Here is a 16,142-nt window from a genome sequence, read left to right as displayed (position 1 = left end):
AGCCTCGTCACGTCCCTGCATGACACACCTGTATCACAGCTTGTGCACACTCCACAGCGCACGGCAGGCCGGGACGGGAGGCCTCGCTGTAGTTCTCTGAAAACGGTCTCTTCCTGAATAGATTCACAGGACATCTCCAGGGAACACAGGGAAGGCCCCTTCTTGTAGAGACTCCTCATGGGGAGGGCATGGCCTGGCTATAGGAGCTTCATCTTTGTTAGCTTGGCGGGTCTTTGTAGAAAGTGCCCCTGTACACAGGCCCCATTTGAGCAGGCGGCGCGCCCCTGGGCAGGGGCAGTAAGCCTGCAACCTGAGGGAGACAGTCACTTCTCCCCCCGGTGCCGCCAGCTGGTTTCCCGGCCAAACACTCACACCTCAACTCTACTGCCAAGAACGCGATCAGGCAGCCACTTTATTGACCATATGAAAACAGAGTGCGGGAGTGGAGCAGAGCCGGGGCTTGGGTTTTACTGCCAGTAATTGCTTGTGCTGTCCCTGTCCTTGAACAGTTCCGGATGTAAATAGCTCTCTCCGGGAGTAGAGTCTGGGTCGAGCCAGGGTAGATGCCCGCCTGCCTCATTCCGGGCTGGCTGTCTGTGTGGCCTGCAGGGGCGAAGGCCTGGTCCCTGGCAATAGACACCTCACTACCCTGGCCCAGCCACTGATTACCTGGCGCCCCCTCCCACCCCTTCTGGGCATGGCCATCCTTGCGCACACCTGCCAGACTCCTCTTGGACCTTGGTCAAGAAACAACGTATATAGAGAAGTGACCTCAGTGCCTTCTGACGCCTGTCCCAGCACAGCGTCCTTGCCCCCCCACCCCAACACCCATTGTTTTCTGGGACCGTGAATTCCCAGGGAGACAGGACAGGGCTTCCCTTCAGCCCCATCCTTCTGTGTGGTGCCCGACGTAACTTGGCTGCAGTACGTATCCGTCCAATAGATGGTAGGGGGAGAAACTAGGAAATGCCAGTTCAGGACCTCCTTGGTGCCCAGACTCTTCCACTGAGCCTGTTTCCTTATCCATAAAATAGAAGTCACAGCAAGGACCTGGGTGGTGTGGTGAGAAGGGGCTGCGAGGCTTAGTAAGACTTGTTAGTGCCTTTGCTACCTTCCATCTCCTTGCTAAGAGGCATGGTCCGAGCTCAGGAGAGCCACCGGTTCCCCGCTCAGGCTGCCATTTCCTGGCGGTAAGGCACGGAGGACGCTCCTCCCGCTCTGTGGGCCTCAGTTTCCTCATCTGTAACATCAAGAAGTTGGACAGAGTGGTGTGTGAGATCCTATCCAGCCCTGATTGTGGTTCTTAATTAAGTCCTTAAGCACCTGTCACCCAGATTCTGAGTCACTAGCTAGGATGCACATAATTTCCAAAGAGTGGCTAAAGCAAAGGTCATTTTTATTTGATTTTCAAATGCTTTGCTTATTTTGTGGTAGATTGTACTCTCCATGCTGCATTTTGCTTCTGCAAATACTAGAAGTTTTTTGCATCTCTTGCACACAAGGGAGGGGGTGATGGCCCGCCCTCAGGGGACAGCTCCTCACCCCTCACGGTCAGTCCTTCCGGCTGAGTGAGTCTGGAAGAGGTCCTTCCCACCTCCTGTTCCCTTTGTGGAAGAGGGGAGATTTGAGGATGAAAGAAAATAGTGACAGTGCAGAGTGGAATTAATTGGCCAAAGGACAGGATCTGGAGTCCAACTTTCGGGATCCGACTCTCAGTTAGAACACTTACCATTCCTCGTCTGTTTCGTCAGCTGTAAAATGGGGCTGGTGATGGTACCCACCTCAGAGTTGTTGTAAGGCTTAAATATAATACAATAAGGGAACAGTGGGTAGCCCATCACCTGGCTCTGAGTAAGCATTCAGTAATGCTGCTGCTGGTTAAGATTACAGTGGGGGCCGTGGTTAGGGGTGGCACGGCACAGGCGCAGACCGGGATTGAATTGGGAGGCCCAGACACTGGGCAGAGACGCAGTATGACGCGGGAAGGAAAGACGAAGGAGGGAGGGATGGCTGACCATAATGGGTGAGTGTGGGCCAAGAGGAGGACCCTGACTCAGAACTATGAGCGAGGGGATTCCCAGGGGGCGGATGACCAAGAAGTGGAGACCATGAGCGCCCCGCCATCTGTCTTCCGAGCACTTTCCTTCTGTTACATCTTCTGAGCAGTCATAGCAGGTGGTTTTAGCCTTTTGTTGTTGCGGTTATGGAAATTGCAGCCAAATGGGGTCTGCGTCTGGGCCAGCCAGGGTCCCCCAGGAACACCACTGGCCTAAGTGGGCCTAGAATTTGGCTGTCCAGCCCCAAGATGGCGTCACTGCTCTGACAATGATGCTTGGCTAGCCAAAAATCGCATACTTCAGGAAGTTATTTTCTCTGTCTGGCCCAAGACCTCCATGCATTTCACGAGGTGAAGGTTAAACCCCCAGGGAAGAGAGACTGGAGAGGCCTGTAATTCTTCTCCAGCTTCGTCAGCTCCTCAGGTGCAAGCTGCAGGGGAGCTCAGATCTGAAGGCCTAGAAGAAAGTGTGTTTCCACCAACGGCCTGAGCTGACAGTTCTTTGCCCTACAGAGGCTGCTGCCTACTTCAGTACTTCTCTGCAGGCACCCTCTCCTTGTCCCCTCCCCGGCAGGGAGGCTGTAGAAGGGAGAGGTGATGAAGTCCGTGGCTTTCTCCACCATTCTCAATGCCAGCGAAATGAACCCCCATCTCCAGAGCACACACTGCCCTCCCTCCCTGCCTTTCCACCTCACTCCCGCCTGCCTGGGAATACTCACACCAAACCCCTGCTGACCTACTTACAACCCCACACACTCCTGCTGACCAGAGAGGGAAGGAGAGAGCTTGAGTTTGCAGCCTGGCAGGGAGAAGGCTTCTGGATGAGTCATTTGCTGTCTTTGACTTTGCAAAGTGTGTACAGGAAGAACAGGCAGTGACCAGCTGCTCTCCACGTATATGAAGGAATGAGCAAGTGGAATTGGGTTTACATAAAAGCAGACGCAACTGTGTGTGTGTGTGTGTGTGTGTGTGTGTGTAACATTGACCGTCAGATGATTAAATGAAGAATTGACTCTCTGGACCTTCTAGAAAGAGAATAGCATTTGGCGTTGAAAGAGCCAGGGACCTTGCCTCTCCCAGCCTATCTCCTTGTCTATACACAATAAGAACACTTGCCCCACATATGCTGCATATGCTGGGATCCCAAAGGAGACAGCATGCGCACCAGCTTTCTGTCAACCAGAAACAGAACAAATGTCAGCTGTCATATTAATAATGCAAGGCGTAATGGCAGCTTGCATTGGAAATGGTTTAGAAGGTCACTGGCCTGAAGACGGAGGACTGCCCCAGGTGATCTCCTGAGCTCCCCCTGATTCTAGCATCACTCTCTGCCTCCCTCTGCCTTTGTTATCAGAGGAGCTGTTGGAAACAAAGGAGGAGAAATGGGAGTGAGTCTGGCGGAAAGGGCCTGAGGTCTCTAATCTTTGAGGCTTAGAGATTGTTACTGAAAATGGGATCATAACCTAAACATGAAATGGCCAGGGCATTAAGAGTCCTCCTATGGAGACATCAGGCATTGTGCGGCTCTTTGGCCCCTCCCTTCCCTTGGGTTTTCCCCAGCAGGATAGGAGGCGCCCCTGCCACTGAGACATGTTCTCAGGTGGCACTAGAAGCTCCCCCCCACCCTTGGCCCCGGGGAGATTACATTGTGGTGTCTGCCCTGCCCTGGCCCACGTGCCTCTCCCTGACTAGGCGTTGCTTCCTTGAGCTGACAGCTGGGGCACCAGTAATTGGCAGTGTCGGTGATCACGGAGTAATGTGCCTCATCTGTCACAGAGCTGTCTGCTGACGGGGTGCACTCAGCACTTCAACCTCGGGGCACCAGCTCTGCACATGGGCCTGGATCCCTGTTGTTCATCTCAGCTGCTGGCCTCTGCCCTCCTGCTTGGAGGCAACATAAGAAACTCTGGGCACAAGCCCAAGATTACAGGTGTAGCCTAAGAATGGACCAGTATATTTCATTGTATTTCAAAACCAGGTGTTTAGTGAGCACAGGCTCTGTGTCCTGCCCTGCGCCTGGGACCGAGAGCGACACAGAAATGTGCGTCCTGGTCTCTGTCCTTGGAGATCTCACAGGAGAGTATTCTTGTCTTTTGTAGAAACTTCAGTGAAGAAAAATATAAATGATGTGGTCAAATAGATGTTAATAATGTTTATAAGTAGTATTTATTTATTTATTTTTAAAAGATTTATTTATTTATTTGTCAGAAAGAGAGAGAGTGAGGGAGCACAAGCAGGGGGAGCAGCAGAGGGAGAGGGAGAAGCAGACTCCCCGCTGAGCGGGGAGCCCGATGCGGGACTCGATCCCAGGACCCTGGGATCATGACCTGAGTCAAAGGCAGACGCTTAACCAACTGAGCCACCCAGGCATCCCAATAAGTAGTATTTAATTAAGGGTGCACTAGTATGTGTTAGACACTCTACGTGCATCATTTCTTTGCATCCTTCTAATAATCCTATAAAGTATGTAGGCACTATTATTAGCTCTATTTTACCGATAAGGAAACTGTTATCCAAAGATTACAAAAACTTGCCAGAGATGCAGGAGAATGCTTATTTCCCCACACCCTTATCAGCAAAGTGAACTGTCAAACTTCTGGGTTTTTACCTATCTGATAGTTGAAAAAAAAGGTATCTCAGAGTGGTTTAAATTTGCACTTCTCTTATTATGAGTGAGATTTGGCTGTTTTTCATATGCTTAATAGTCATTTAAATTTCCTTTTCTGTGATCCTTGTCCATTCTAAAAATTGAAATGTTGGGGTTTTTTTTCTTATCAATTTCTAGAAGCTACTTTTTGTAATAATAGAAATACAAATAAATATCTTCCCATTTTGTCACTTGTCTTTTAATTTTGCATATGTTGTCTTCTGTCATGCAGAGCGGGTTTTTTTTTATGTTACCAAATTTATTATTTTAATGTTATAGCTTCTGGATTCCAGATTAGTTAGCAAGGGCTTCCTATGGTCTCTTTAAACATTAAGATAGTAAGATAATAAAATCATGTTAAATATGGGGGATTGGACATCAGTATCTATTTCTCATTTCTCCTGAAAATCCAAAAACCAATGAAATGACGCTAGAGGATTTTTTTTTTCTTTTTTGGCAGCAAGAAACATTTTATTCCCAGATGCTAAGCAGCCCTGGGCCACCAGCCAAGAGCCCCCAGACTGGGCAAGGCTAGTCCTCATGGCCCAGCCCTGGGAGGCAGGGACTGGCAGTCTGGGTTTGTTCCAGAAGGGGTGTGGGTGGAGACACAAGCATGGGGAGAAGAAGGGGGTTACTCTTTCTGGAATATCAGGCACTCGTTGGCTGCCATGTCCACCATTCTTTCCAGGAGAAGGCCACTGGCTTGGAGGAGCATGTCCTTCAGGAGGGTTGTGTCCTGTGGCCCCCACTCCGGGCGACTGCATCTAAGGGCTAGGTCAAAATCTACATTACTCTGTGGCATGATCTTCTGTTGATTTTATCGGGCCCATAGGTGATGAGCAGCACCTTGGGGGTGAGCAGGTAGGTTCCCTCCTGCTCTGAAGAGCCTCTCAGTGCATTTCAGGGGGCTGATGTGGATCATGTAGATACTGAATAGCAGGTCCGGGGACCTTGGCAGGATCCCGCCCCAATTGCTCCCAATCCCAGGTCACGTCCAAGTACAGCAGGGTCTTCACACTGGACAGCCCCTGAGCCTGACTGGTGACTGAGATGCTGTCCCCTTCTGACGGCTGCCACTCAGCGTGGGGGAAGGTCCGCACAAAGTGGGTGGTGGGCTGGCTGGAGCCCGAGGCCACCTCGTGCCCACAGATGCCACACTGGCCCAGGTCCAGGTACTGCCCCAGCACACGCAGGATGGGTTCCCTGTTCCGCTCAGTGGCCATGTTACTATAAGAACATTTTTCAGAACCAAAGAGCAAAAATCCTCAGGTTGTAAGGTCATCAAGTGTCTGGCTCTTCAAGTAAAGAAGACCCACATCAAAGCATATCATTGGGAAATCCTGGAACTTCGGGAGGTTAAAAAAAATCCTAAAAACTTCCATAGAGATGTAATAGTTTACATGCAGAAGATTAGTGGTCAGAGTGCCTATCTCAAGAGTAATGCTGACATATGAATTCTAGTGGAGTGGGACTTGCAAAATTCTGATGGAAAAGTATTTCATTCCAGAGTTCTGTATCCAAATGGTTAGTGAAGGATGAAGGTAAAGACATTTTTAGGAATGCAGGGAATCAGATGGCTTTCAGGGAATTTTTTCTTGGGGAACCACTATAAGATTTGTTTCTATGAAATGAGGAGGAAACTAAGAAAGAGAAAGTACTGGTGAAGAGAGATCCTGAGCCTGGCAAAGCAGCCAGAACAGATTGGAGCAAGGGGATGGAGGGTTCGAGAAATGGTATCTCTAGGGGAGAAAAAAAATGGAACTACTTAGAAAATAGAATATATTATTAATGGGCTTATTATAGAGATATCAGAGTATATGAAATAAATTAGTGAGGGGTTCATGGACAACCAGGCTGATTTTTTAAAAATTGAGATAATAATTAACTTCAGGAAAAAGAAAAGGGTGTGTGTGCATGTGTGTGTGTGTGTGTGTGTGTGTGTGTGTTGTCCAAGCATAAGTGACAGACCAAAATTCAAAGCTGAGGCTGTCTGATCACAAAGTTTGTCCCATGTGATCTTATAGGAAAACAAAGCTCCTACTACAGAGTACCTGTGTGACCTTAGTAAGCCACTCTCCCTCCTGGGCCTTGGTTTCTTCACCTATAGAATAAATGGGCTACACAAAAAGCACAAACCATACACGAAAATATAGAAAAATTTGATCATGTCAAAGTGAAAAAATGTTGGTATGACAAAAGAGAGCAAAAAAAAAAAAAACACAAGAAAAAACAAACAAACAAAAAATGATTTAAAAACAAAACTGTGGACTAGGGCAGCAGTTAGCAAACTGGCCTGACCCAAATTCGGCCCACAAGTTGCTTTTCTAAATAAAGTTTTATTGGAACACATCCACTCCCACTCATTTATGTTTTGTCTGGCTATTTTTGCACTACAGAGGTGGAATTGAATAGTTTTGACAGAGAATTGAATAGTTTTGACCCCCCCTTACCTTTTGCACTACAGAGGTGGAATTGAATAGTTTTGACAGAGTTTTCCACTTTTACAAAGTAGAAAATATTTATGATTTCTCCCTTTACAGAAAAAGTTTGCCAACCCCTGAACTAGAAGATTTTTACAATGTATGTGAACAGCAACAAATTAAGACCTAAGATACATGAATTACGTTGACAAATTAATGTAAAAAAGAAAGAGAACACAGGGTTAAGGTGGGAAGAAAGGCTCTAGATGGTGATGTTGAAACACAGGCAGAGGGCTCCTGGGCACAGATAGGCTCCGGACCCCAGCCTGGGACCTCACACGTGAGGCTGACCCTGGACATTCCCAACCTGCTGCAGGGAATGTGGCAGGAATTTGTGAGCCCTGCCATCAGGCAGTGAAGTGTCTGCTGCTCATGCCAAGGACATCAGTGCTTGGTTCCCTGCTCAGAGCCTCTGTAAGCCTCTCACTTGTCACTCCCAGTGTCCTTGGGAGAGAGTCTAATTGTTGCAACCATTGCATATAAAAAGATATGTGCCAAGAACAATACCTTTGGTGGCTTGTTACTTTGAATTTGCCTTAATTGGCTCATGTGTTGGCTGGCTGATTTTCAAAGGGCAGCACAAAGGGGACTCTTCCTAAGTAGGAGGGGGACCTGGGACCATCAGCTCCCTGCTCATGTTCTTTCAGCCAATTAAGCTTAATCCTGGGAGCCAGCCACTGAGGAGTGGCTGAGTGCTTGGCAGCAGGGCGGGAGAGAATCAAAATAAGCCTGGATTTGTGGGCTCACACCTTGGTTCACATCTGCTCTACTTGTCAGCCAGATAAACTCTGAGGACCAGTGTCCACATTACAAAATAAACGATAATAGCTGTAACCCAACCACCAAGTATCCTCATCTGGTCAGGTTGACTTTTTTCTTTTATTCAGGAAAAAAAAGCATGCATAAAATGTCCATTGGTTAAATACTTTTGAAATATCACTGCGAGGTGGGGGATGGGGTGAGAGGAGTAGAGGGCAGCACACAGGAACCTGTGGGCCCTGCCAGGGCCAGCAGCGACACCTCGCCCCCTCCCAGCAGACCACCTGGGTTTCCACTGCCCTCCTTTGATTATGCAGAGTGGCTTCCCTGGATGCCCGGGGACCAGCCTCCTGAGGCCTGAGGGGTTCCATTCCTGCCCCCGAAGACAGCTTATACAGCTTATTGAAGCTTCTCCTGTGCAGAGTGGGTCTCTCTTGGCCATTCTTGTGCTCACAGGACGGAGATACTTACCTGCCAGTCTTGGTCTGAGCCGCTGTGTCCATACCATGCCCAGGTCTGACCAGACATGGCTCCTTTGGCCTGGGTGGCAGGACTGCCCCTCCCACTGAGTGGGTGACCCAGAAGGGCCACATTCACAGTATGGGGTGGAGGAGGGGCGAGGGGGAGGTGAGACCTGTGCGAGTGGGTCGGGGCAGAAACTGCATTTACTGATCCCCGGGGGGTGCTGTGTGCTGTGCACACATTAGAGCTCCTTTAATTCACATGCCCACCCCGGAGAGCACATTGTTCTGTTTATACCAGGTACAAGAATGGCACAGAAAGAGACCCACTTTGGGGAGGAGAAGGTCCAACACACAGAGGCGGAGTGTGCAGTCAGAGACCTGGCCTAGAGACTGAAGCTTCCCTTCCACGGGTCTGTTACGTAGGCTGGGAGGTGAGGATGGGAAGAGGAAAAGGAGTCCCATTATCTTTTTCTTTTTTTTTTCAAGATTTTTTATTTATTCATTTGAGACAGAGGGATACAGAGAGAGAGAGCATGAGCAGGGGGAGAGGCAGAGGGAGAGGGAGAAGCAGGCTCCCTGCTCAGCAGGGAGCTCGATCCCAGGACCCTGGGATCATGACCTGAGCCGAAGGCCGATGCTTAACCATCTGAGCCACCCAGGCGCCCCAAGGAGTCCCATTTTCAAGTAAAGGTGTGGAGTCCCTGTTTTCTCCTCCTGGTGAGAATCAGGGAGAGGAGGGGCCTCGAGGGCCCGCGGGCTGGATGGCAGGCAGGCGGCACAGCCCACAGGCTCCAGCGTCACGCAAGCCCAAGCTGGGCCCCTCACTCACTGTGTCCTCTCCCTCGGCCTCAGCTTCCTCCCCTGTGTAATGGGATTACAAGAGTGGCTACCCATAGGATTGTTGGGATTCACTGACATAACGTACGCAGTGTGTTTAGAGCAGCATCTGATGGGCGGGGAGAGCGCAGCGCCTGGCGGCCACTGCCACATTCAGATGACTGTGGCCCCCCGTGTGCACGCCGCCCCTGCTTTTTCCCTTCCATGGTCTGGGTACGTGAGTGCTCTTACTGTTTCTTATCCCACCCTCCCTGTGAGGCTCTTCTGCAAGGGCTGCTTCTCTTGCTCGCCTGCCTTTTGTCCATCTCGTTCTGTTCTGTTTTGTCTGTCCCCTTTAATAGGGCCTCTGTCCCCCTCAGATGTTTGGGTCCCCTGGAACAGAGCGGGCATCCTCAGGCCCACTCCCCCGGCTCCCTGCAGACCCCACGGCCCTTTTCTTGCTCCCTTGCTCCCCGGCGATCTCCCACAGCCTCTGGGGGTCAGAACAGACAGGTGGGACCGGTTTGCCGCACTTACATTCCCCCTGCCTCCTCTCCCCCGAGAAAGCCAGGGGGCACAGCAGCGTACCCGCTTCAAGTCTGTGGGCCGAGTATAGGCATGCGATGGAAGGACAAATGGCCCAGACATTCAGCTTCCCAGGCAGCTCAAACACCAGATGCTGAGAAGCCCAAGGCCAGACTCTGCAGCCCAGCTGATCAGCCTTCCTTTGTTGTCCCGGACTCAGGACCGACTCCGGCCATCTGTATACTGAAGGAAGGAGAGAGATACAATCCAGAAGCCATCTCTCTGGGGGCCGTGAGCACTGATGGGATCGTGTGAAAGAATTACAGAGTAATTCTTACGGAGTTTGATATGCGCCCCAAACCCCCGGAGGCTGCTTCAGCTGCTTCCTGACGAGGAAGATGTCACCCTCCCCCAGATGCACTGATGTGGTTGACTCTGCCTGGCACGGCAGCGGTGGGTGGGGGAGGAGTTGGGGACAAGAAGAGGGTCCTTGGCCTTTGGCAGATTGCACGGCCAGGTCCCTGAGCGCAGCAGAGATCAGGGGCCAGAAGGAGGGCACAGTCCCTGCCTCCGTGGAGGAGAGTGGCAGCAAAGGGTGTGTGCCGTCTGCTTGGTCAGGCTGGGATTTGGCATGACTGTGCAGCTGGGGAGGCACATTCTTGCCCCTGCTCCCTAGGAGTGAGGAGCCATCTGGGATTGAAAAAACACATCCCATGTCTGCACTTGGTCAAAGGGGTTGCAACAAAGGTGGGTGAACACCCCTGAGGTCTGAATTTACCTCTCAGCCCCCAGGCCTGAAGCCTGGTCCCAGTCCAGGAGGCAGAACTGGGTCAGGGCAACTGACATTGGTCAAACCTTCCCATCACCTCATTCATCCTTGGGGGTGCTCATCGCTGATTCCCGGGATAAGCTCAGAGCCTAGTACAAGTAGGTGTCCTGCCCGTGTTTCTACTGTTCTGTCTGCCAGGAAGGTCCTCTTGGCCCTCAGGTGCTCAGGCCTCTCCAGAGCCCTGGAGACCTTCCCAGGGCAGCTTCCTGAGCAGAGGAGCTTGAACCTTTCCCCTTCTCAAGGCCCCTTTGCTCCGGAATCTGCAAGGATCCCAGTCCCAGTGACAGAACTTGAGTATCAGCTAACTTGGGCTCTGGTCACAGTTCTGTAGACTAATTGACTGAGTAACATTCAACTCTGAACCTGAGTCCTTCATCTTTGAAAGAGGAGTAATAATAGTTCCAATTTCATGGGCTTGTGGTTGAGAGTTAAGAGAAGGCATGTAAACACTTAGCATTGGACCTGACTCAGTAGAGGGCTGTGAGTCATGCAGGCCACAGCTGGACAGCGGATGAGTCATCCAAAGACGGGGTATTTCTAAGACAGACTCGAGTGAAAATCGGCCTCCTCCTCCCCTGCACAGGCCTTGTGCCTACTGTTTTCTGGAAGTTTTGGAACAACAGATCCAGTGAATGATGGGAATAGACTGAGCAGAGAGGAGGAAGGAAGGGGACTCCCCCCCCCCGGTCAGTTCCCAAGGGGAAGTCCTTGTAGCCAAGAGAACCAAGAGAAAGTCAAGGCCCTGACTGGAGCCCTCACAGGCTCCAGAGAGAGAAGCTAAGGTGCTAGGGACACCGGCAAAGGTAACATTAGCCAGGACCCTCACCCAGCCCCCGCAGATGTCCTGTGGTGAATAAAACAGAGGCTGTGGACCCCAGGTGGGGGTTCAATCCTCTCCTTCTCAGGCACGGCTACGTTTCCATTTAAACTTTCTCCCCTCAGCTCTTCCCCCCGGCTGCAGCGAGGGGCCCAGTCAGGAAAACAGAAATTGAAACCACACTAATTTTTAAGAGATTTAAATCAGGGAATTGGTGTCGGAAGGCTGAAAGAGGGAAAAGCAGATGTTGAGGATGCCCAGAGATTAGGAACCAGAAGCAGCAGTGACACTCCCATGGATGCGAGCACAAGTGAGTGGCATTATCACATCCAAGGGGCCAGGGGAGGGCCCCACTTTCTGGGAAGGGTGCTCCGGGGTGCTGGTAGTGTTCAGACCTCCAAGAGGGGCGCTGCGTGTCTGGTGCCAGGACATCTGAGGAGACACCCCGGGGTGTCTTGTCCCCAGCTCCGGGGACAGGGCCTGGCTTGGGGGCGCCCAGGGGGTGAGGAGCGCTGTGGAGCTGTGTTCCGACTGCTGGTGCTCCAGGGGAGCAGGGCAAGGCTTGCTGGGGAGCGCCAAAAGGAAAGAAGCTGCCGGAGGGTGGGCCTGAAGCTGACTGCTGCTGGCGCCATAACTACAGGAGCTAAATTCAGGGAGGAAGGCTCTTCTGCCCTCCCCTGCCATTCAGTGCTGCTGGGGCCTGCCATGGGCAGAAGCTAACTAGAAGCCGGCTGCCCAGGGAGTCGGGAGACGTGGGTGGCCGGCTCTTAGCTCCAGAGTCTCCAAGCAGAACACGGAGGGTGGATTGATCGGCAGCATGTAAATAACTGTGCACACGTGTGCGTGCACGCACACACACAGACACACACACATGCACACATGCATGCACGCACACATGCACACACACGTGTACACACGGACATGCGCGCGCACACGGACACACACACGACACGCATGCACGCGCGTGCGTGCACGCATACACACGGCCGCACGCACACACAAATGCACACACACACATGTGCGCGTGCGCACGCACACACACACGCGCACACACACACCGTGGGGTGCACAGTCCATTTTAGCCTCATGGCATTCCTCTAGAGATTCAAGTAAAGGCTATTATTCTCAAGTTATGAAGACAAAACCAAAGACCAGAGAAGTTCATGGTCAGTCAATCACCAAACACTCACGGGATGTCTACTGTGCCAGGCGTTGGTCTAGCTCTGGGGGCCCAGCAGTGAGCCAGAGCCTGTCTTGGCAAGGACACGGGTCTTGTAGCTGGGGGAGTGGGGACAGGGAGGTAAGGAGACCATCAGCGCACGCTTGGAGACAGGTAAATGCAGTAATAATCTCCGGTATGGAAAACAAGTGCTGAACAGCATGAGCGCCTCAGGCGGTATGGGGGACACGGGTTAGGAAAGGTCCAGGCCCCCCGGGGGATAGGAATGTCAGCAGCTGAATACCGAAAACCCACGCACATGGCCAGTGGCCATTCTGAGTCACCCTCCCATCTGCCACCTGGGAGCCATGCTCCCCAGGGTGGAAAATCTCTTCATCGAAGCACATGGTGCAGAGCAGAGAGGCTGCGGGCACATCCGAGCGGCTGCCGTGGGAAGGCCAGGCAAGGGGAGCACGGAGCCCGAGCCTTCAGCTCCGCAACCAGGACTTGGCCTGTCCCAGTGAAAGAGCAGTGGCCCCGTCCATGGCCCCGTCCATGGGTGAGGAAGGGGCAGTGGCAGCCAGTCCCGCCTCAGCACAGCAGAGAGCCTGGCTGCTCAGAATCGGGAGTGTACGATAGAGGCACACACTGGGTGAGGGGCCCCCAGCGCCCCCCACTCTTCCTCATTCCGGGGCTCCTTCTGTAAAATGCAGCAGTCTCAGATCAGCTCAGGCCAGGAAATTCATTGGACCATCAGTTCCCAAGGGGAAGGCTCTTTCAGCTTTCTTTACACTTGGATCCACCACCTCACATACCTCGTACCTCTGTCTGTATTCAGTAGACACTGTATAAAGACTTTGTGAATGGCTGATCAGAGCTGCTTCCTGGTGGAATGAGGTTTTGGGGAGAGTGTCCTCTCTCCCTGTGGCAGAGCATGAGGCTTAGGGCCACAGTGAGGAATTCAGGGTAGGTCTCAGGAAAGAAGGACTGAGCATGGAGAGCTTCAGTCTGCTCTCCTGACAGGGAAGGGGGTGCTGCCCAGTGCCAGGGCTGATTCACTGGGTCTGTCTGGTGTCAGAGGAGTGGGCCCCTTCCGAGCTCTGGGATCTAGGGTGCCTACAGCGGCAGATCCCTAGCTGAGTTCCTCCCCAGCGGGGAGACAGGCTGTGGCTCTGCTCCCCAGCTGCATGCATCTGGTGGGCAGAGGGCTCAGACAGTGCAGACATGTATACCTGGGGCCCAGGCAGAGCTATTTTTGTCTTCAGATCCACTGTCTCAAGGTCTCTGCCCCGGGTGGGGCTCAGGACCGGGTAGGGGGACAGCGATGACTGGTGCCCAGGAGGGGAACACAGAGCCAGAGGGGGCTGGTGAAGCCGGTGAGGGGCTATGTGTGTGCAGCTGGACCCCTGGCACTGAGCAGGGGCATCTTGCCTCCTGAGTGTGGGCACGGGCATGTCCTCTAAACACAAGTGTGAATTACGTGCCTACGTGGCAATCTTGATGATGCAGAGAAAGTTCTCCGGGTGATCCTGTCCCTCTCCCTGGTGGACAGCACAGCTGGGGGAGGGAGGCAGGTGACTCCAGGCTTCTTCCCATAATGAAGGAGCCCTGAGTCACACTGCTAGGCCGTGGGCTTCAGGGTGGAGCTTTTGATGAGAAGTGGGAAGAGATTTAAAGTTCTCTGGTCTCCCAAGAGGTGCCATTTAGGATTGGTCTCAAGATTTCTTCTTTAATGATTTCTCTTGAGAACGGGCCTAGTGTGCCCCTTCCCCAGGTGATCAAGGGGACCAGAGGGATCAGAGTGGGGCCCCATGGGAGAGGAGGCACGGACAGGCAGTCTGGTTTACAGATGATTATTCCATTGGCTTCCTAGGGTGGGAGACAGCATGGGGGCCAAAGCGCTGTAGGAACCGGCAGTGTGTGTTGCCCGGCAGTGCCCCTAAGGCTGCAGATGCTCCTCGGGAGCCTGGCATAACCCCAGTTTGAGGTTTGGGATTTTCAGACCCCATCCATTTCTCTTCTGCCATGAGCCAGTGTGTGTCCAGAAGCAGGCCGTGTTGCAGCTCTTGTGGCCACTCTGCTTCCGGGGGCCACCCCTTCCCCACCCTTCAGTTGCCCCCCCGTCCACCCGCACCCCAGCCAGTCCTCAAAGCTTGCTGCCCTCCGTGCCTTGCGTGGATAGGAAGGCCGTGCTGGCAAAGCTCGAGCGATGTCCTCCTGCGGGAGACTCCTCGGGAATAAACTCGACGTAGCTGGTGTGTGCAGCAGTCGGCCTGGTACCCGCACCGCCTGAAAGCCGAAGTGAGCGTGACGGTTCCCAGCTTCACATGAGGACAGCAAGGCTCAGAGAGGCAAGGCGACTGGCTTGGCACCCCGCTCCTTGTGGCTGGGGTGCGGCTCACAGGTGGTTAGCTGGCTCTGGGTACGGTGCTGAAAGGGGATTCCGTGATGAAGTGGCCTTCTCTGCTGGTGGTGTTTGCAGAGAAGGCTGCTTGAGCCCGCAGGTGAATGGGGGCCTCTTTCCTCCTTCTGGCCCAGATGTTACCACAAAGCCCAGGGCTGCTCGCAGCTATGCACCCCTCCTGCATGCAGCCCTGAGTCTCAGCCGTCAATGTGGGGCCAGGCACGACTCTGGCCCTGGGGTACGATGCCCACACTTTAGCAAGGACAGGGAGACCTCTGCCATGGCCCAAGAAAGCAGGGAAGCTACTGGGCCAGAGACCCCTCTGTGAAGTAGCATGGTATGGGCAAAGAATGGAAAAGACCCCTGCACTCTCTCATGAGCCCCATATTCCACAAGGAAGGAGACTAAGACCCCAAAAGGAAAAGCTCAGGGAGCCAGTTACCTTCTCCCTTATCATTAAAAGAGCCCTTCACCTTCACAGAGCCCTTCTCCAGACCTGCCAGGCACTCTTGATTCGGCATGGCTCTGCGGAGAATGCAGGATTCCTCCCACCAACCCCCGCCCCCGTCCCTAGGTTGACATCACCCCGGCAGAGACAGGCGTGCCTGGGAGCAGCCCTCCAGATGAGCCCACACGCTTGGTTCAGGGCTGCTGGGCTGGCAGCTCAGGAGGAGGAGCGGGTACCTGGGCGCTCATCAGTGAGAACTGGCCCACGCCCTGAGGTTCTCCTAGAGAGCCTCTCACCTCCACCCACCCCGATGTGAGAGACTGCACTGTGTAGACAATGCTGATCCTAAGTCTGTAGTGTAGGTGTGACCCTCTCAAGGAGTGTGGAACCGGCGAGCTTCCCTGTGCCCAGAGAAGCAGTGAAGCCAACATGAACTCCTGTGTTGGAGAGCTTCGAGAGTCAGCATCCTAAAACGGGGGTTTTAACAGCATGCCAGAAAATGACTTATCGGGACAGTCAAACCCTAGAATAATCCAGACAGTGAAATTGTTACAACTATTATTTTTCTAAAACTAGACGATTGCATGAATCAAAGAGTTATTTGCTGTCGAGCTTGGTGCGTGAGATGGTACATCTGCGGGCTGCACCGGCGGGTGTCCCAGCGACCCTAACCGCGTGCCACGGACAGGGGGCCCCAGGTCAGGAAAGCCGACAGTGATGTCAGAGCCAGCTCTCTAG

The 16,142-nt window shown here is 52.8% G+C and overlaps 1 protein-coding gene and 1 pseudogene across 5 annotated transcripts in view; one reads left to right on the top strand and one right to left on the bottom strand.

Moving 5' to 3' along the window:
- KCNH1 (potassium voltage-gated channel subfamily H member 1) overlaps window positions 1–16,142 on the top strand; it is a 360,906-nt gene that overhangs the window by 327,214 nt on the left and 17,550 nt on the right. The gene's annotated exons all lie outside the window — the stretch shown is intronic.
- LOC113932008 lies at window positions 5,235–5,926 on the bottom strand (annotated as a pseudogene).

Source organism: Zalophus californianus, chromosome 10 (genome assembly GCF_009762305.2).
Source record: "Zalophus californianus isolate mZalCal1 chromosome 10, mZalCal1.pri.v2, whole genome shotgun sequence".
NCBI classification, from domain to species: Eukaryota; Metazoa; Chordata; class Mammalia; order Carnivora; family Otariidae; genus Zalophus; species Zalophus californianus.
This window is presented reverse-complemented; position numbering and strand designations above follow the sequence as displayed.